Consider the following 5,417-nt stretch of genomic DNA (forward strand, 5'->3'; position numbering starts at 1 on the left):
CTACATCTCAGAATAGGCCTTCGCCCCGCTTTTAAATATAAAGCCATCCAAGCGATACAACATGAACACATTGAATTGTTATTAAATAAACACGTTGAACAATTTTTTTAATATATGTTTAACATCATTTAAGTTCTATAAAAAATTAATGTGGTCAAATATTATTTTTATATGTCATAAACTTTTTTAAAAATTGTGCAAACACAATTTAGTAAACTGTCTAAAATAGGGCGTAACCAGCCTATGGTTGGATGGTTAGGAGGACAATGGTGACCCCAGCCCACTAGAGTTTATGATTTAGACTTGACATTGATGCTTGCATTTTTCTAGATTTATTTCAGTCCTTCCGGCGATGTGCGTTCAACGGGAGGCGACATTCCCGTTGACTACGAAGGCAATTGTGGCGACTTTGTCATTCTCAAGATGATATGTCGACTCAGTCTCTCGGAGGTGCTAGTAGAGTTAGGGTGTGCGTGCGTGCGTTCACAGGGGTGAGTGTATGAGAAAACATGTTTTTTTGAATGTCTGAACATTTTGTTGATTAATATGAACATATTTTTAGATTTGTGACCATTTTATTTAAAATGCACAGTCAGTTTTCGTAAGCTGACTAAGCAAATTTCTAGGTAAATATCAGACAATTTTTAGTAAAATTATTATTATTATATTATTTGTAAAATTTCTAAAAAAGTAATTAAATAAAAAACTTAGAAAAAAATCTGCGTACCTACACTAGAGCAGGTGTTTTTTTTATTTTGAGACAAAGAGCAGGTGAGGTGAATGTTCTCCCTCGTGCGCTGGGCCTGGCCCATCTAACAGCGTACTTAATGCCAGGGGGGAGTTGCGCTCGGCCCAGGGAAATGTAAAGGCTTCTCGAAAATTAGAGTGCCTACTACAATATGGAAAATTCAAATAAACCATTACAAGACTTGACTGGAAAAAGAGAATCAAAGATGTTTTGATGTGTAGAATAAGGTCAACTCCATAACAAATCAAACCAATAAAAGAAATACAACACAATATTATAAATTTATCAGATTTGAATAAACATATCCATGAGGCCACAAACCTCTTGGGCTCCATGGCACCATCATGGTAGAGAGAGAAATTATATTCCTAGAAACACCATCGATGACCAAAAATTATCATATATGAGGTGCCCTCACCTCTGAGAACCGAGATGGGATAACGGAAGTCGGAGGCAAGGGACCGAGTAAATCTCCAGTCACGCCTTTGGCTCTACCAAACCCTAGCTATCTCGACGCATGTTTCTTATGGACACTACTCTTATTTTTTTAGAAAACTCTAATACTTTATTCATACACCAAAATTTATAGAAACATCTACTAATTTATTCTTACTCATGCACCGATCTTGGTTTGGATCGGTTGACCGGCAATAAACATGGCCAAAGAATAACATCAAAATGTCTGAAATAAATTCAGAAAAATATGAGCACCTATGTCAAGTTTAATATTTAAATCCAGATGTACGGCTTAACATAACCATTTATGCACCGCTTAGTTCATAAATAGTTAGGATTTTTTGTCAGCCAAATAGGTAGCAAAACAAGTTCTCAAAAAATGTACGCTTTTGCAACGCTGCTCAAGTTAACAGACTTTGTCAAGTAATAGCCTTTCCTCGGTGTGTGGATACCTGGTTGTTGAGAGGCTGTCGTAATGAGAGTATCATATACTAGTATTAGTATCATATATTAGTGTGATACTACTTCATTAATGCATAGTATCATATATTACTTTTATACAATACCTTATTTATTGCCATGCATGACACATAGTAGCAAAGCATTTATTATGATATGGTATCAAGATATAATACCCAACACTCTCTTTTTATTTAATTTTATGTCATCTCATCGAAGTTGCTTAGTTGACATGCATGATAGTATATATATTACTCTCATTACGACCAGCCTAACGCACTTATGAAGGATAGGGAGTCTGTTCCTCAGATATTTAGTCGAGATCAAAATAGAATAGCAGATCAATCGGCTAATAATAGTCGTACACAAGTAGCTACTGCTGTGTGATTGCATTAGGGGTCACCTTGTGTATTGAAGACTTTCTGCCATTAGAATGTAATCCTATTAGAGCATCTCCAATAAATGATGTATATTTTGAGATGTAAAAGTGCTAGATGTATAATTTATATTATCAAAAAATGCTTTTTACATCATCGAAAACACCCATCTCCAACAGATGATATATAAATTTTTTGCAGGGGGAAAGGAGATTCTCATTACTCTAGGAGGCTTCTCAGCTAGATCCAAGTTTACAACAAATTCCAACCCGACAGTAAGGCAGACTGCGGTACGAGGGTACAACGTACGGCCATACGCGGTCAGCTCACGACTAACACTATTCTGCGAGCGACTACAATGAGTATAAAAATTTCTCTAGCATCAAGAGCTGCTAATCCGCTCCTCTCCGCCTACCCCGTACGATGTTGTGGTCTATCTGTCAAGTGTTCTCTGAGCATCAACATTGCCGCCGCACCATCCATCTCAACCATAATAGGCAGACTCCTTCGAGTGTCCTGAGCATTGGGTGCGCTCAAGTACTCTGGACTAAACACGTACATCTATCATAGTATTTACAAATTGTTTGACATACAAGATAAAATGCTTTCTGACATTGCCAAATTGTCGTCAATGTAGTCTGCTGGAACATCATAGACCATCATGCACAAAGCTACAGTGACCTCAGTGTTGTGTCCAAGCAAACCAGAACAATGCTGAAAGGCTGGATCATGTTGCTTCACGGAATTGCAAATGTGAATGAACAAAATCCTGGACATCCTGAGCCGGCGACGAAACTACCTTTATGGAAAAACGGGTGGTGTGAGCAATCTCCCATGAAAGAGGAGTGGCACGAGCTCATCTACAATAATGAAATCACCTTCAAACTACATCTTCATGCCTGATAAAAATAAACACCTAGTTTACGTGGTTGCCGGAATTTTGTCGAACACGTTGTGTGTGAGGTGGAAGAAACCGGCCGACGGCTGGTCGGAGCCTTGATGCTAGTCACGTAGACCGTCGGGGGTGGGCGACGATTGCTTCAACGGCTTTTGGATGGCTAGTGGCTATCGGAGGACTCTGCTTGCAGCGACGCAACTCTAGCGGCAAGGACCGAAGAACCGCCCGCTTGACGGGGATGCGGTGGTCGCGCAGGCTGCCACTGCTAGCTCCGATGACGGGTGTGCTACCACGTAAGGCGGCCGTGAGCTGTTAGAGCCATACGGCCGCCGGAGCTCTTGCGCACAGGGGAATCACCCGAAAAATTTGGTGGCCGGGCGGATCCAAATCGGTTGGTCGTCGGCGACTATGGTGGCGGGACTAGCGGTGGGGATACTCAGCGGGGTCAAGGATGGACCGATGGGCAGCGACGGCTGTGTTTCCAAGCAGAAATTGCCTCCGGCGGGAGGTAGGTAGGCGAGCGGTGAGCGGTGGGAAGTGTCTCAATGGCAGCTAGGGCTTCGCGCACGGCTGGCTATTTTACATCAAGCGGCAGCGGGTCATGTATATTTATATCTTCAAGTGTTGTATTTTACATCTTTTGCAATAGGTCATGTATTTTTTTTACATCTACATCATCTGTTGGAACTTCGTTTTTAGGTGTTGGTGATGTAAAAAGTGATTATTTATACATTTAAATCATCTATTGGAGATGCTTGATGCAATAAAACTCTCCTATTCTTAAAAACATACTCCCTCTGTTTCAAAATATAGTGCTTCTTCTATTCCCGTGCTTCAACTATGACCATAAATTTAAACAACGAGACCGACTACGACGGGAGTAAAAGTTATACCAATGAATTCGGATTCAAAGAAGTTTTTAATTATATAATTTTCTCTTCCGCCGCTGTCGGTCTCGTTGGTTAAATTTATGACCAAATTGGACCTCGTGAAGCGCGGGCGCACTATATTTTAGAATGGGGGTAGTAGGTTATTGGACGCGTCTAGCTACGAGTCAATGATTGCAAAAAATATAAATTATTCTTATATTTTGTGATAAAGAGGGAGTAGTACTGTAGTGAAATTAATACCCACCTACCCAACTCTAGCCGAAAGCTTAGTGAGGAAAGGGAGTTGACTACTACTTTCTCTCAGGAGTCAAAAGACGACGCCTGTCCTATTCATCCCCATCCCGCTCTCCCTCCTCCCGAATTCCAAACCCCGGAAAATCCTCGGTTGCTCCTACTCCGGCTCCATCCAGTGTCGTCCCCGCCGCCCTCGCTCCGTATGGGTGAGGCCGCCGACGTGGACACGTCGCGTCCTCACGCCGCGGACACTGCAGGCGCAGGGGGAGACGTCCGAGGTGCCGATTCGTCCGGCGGTGAGGTCCAGGCAATGATCTGCCCCGGCTGCATGGTGCCTTGGAGCAGCTACGGCCCACATCGGATCTGGTGAGCGAGGGCCTCCACCCCGACGGCCCCATGCATTATCGTTGCTAATTTTTGTCTTCTCTGTCGCGCGGCCTCGCGGGCAGCCATCAGCCATGTCGGTCTCCTTTAGGATTAGCACAGTGTCTATCGTCTCTGTAATGGAATGGGAGCCAGTAGCGCAGTATCGTCTCTGTGTTGGGTTTGGGGGCCATACATACGAGGCTGCTAATTGGATACTGAAGAAGCCTGCATCTGTTATTATTCTTGTGGGGAACCATTGCTCTGATGATGGGGTTTTCCTGTTTTATGTTTAGGCATATTAGTTCCCATTTTTCCATGTTAGATGCACCTATATGTTAGGTATCAACTATGGGACTAGTGAGAATTAGGGATCACTGATCATCTCCTATATATCTACTACATACATGCAGTTGCATTCCTTGTGGCCATGTGTATGGCCGATCATGTCTCGAGGAGTTGTTGTGTCGTTCTGGCGAGCAGAGTGCCAAGGTACCATGAGTGTTTCTGCACATACTCACTGAACAGATTCAATTGAAGATACCTACATCGAATTGCTCAACTTATGCATCAATGTTGTTCTTTCTAATCAGTGCCCTCAGTGTGACAAAGAATTTGTGGAGAAGCTTATCGTCAACCTCTACACACCAGAGAACATGTTGGAGGGTTGCTGCAGTCCAGAGGTTCTGTTTCTTTCATCCATTGTACATCTCCATAGAGATGTTCCGAGTTCATGTTTATAGATATACACTTTAGATGTAGGAAGTTGATTTATCTCTCTCTATGTAAGAAGTTCAAATCTAAAGTGGTTATCTTGTATTAAGCTTCTTTTTATGATGATCCATTTTGCATATCTAATTATCTTTACATGTTGCTGAGGCTAACACAGATCAATTTTTCAATTTGATAGTTTATTTAATATCCGACTTAATTGTAGTTTAATCTGTTTCAAAAATAAATAAATTGAAACAATGCATCTGAACTTTAAAAGA

Source organism: Triticum dicoccoides, chromosome 4B (assembly GCF_002162155.2).
Source record: "Triticum dicoccoides isolate Atlit2015 ecotype Zavitan chromosome 4B, WEW_v2.0, whole genome shotgun sequence".
NCBI lineage: Eukaryota > Viridiplantae > Streptophyta > Magnoliopsida > Poales > Poaceae > Triticum > Triticum dicoccoides.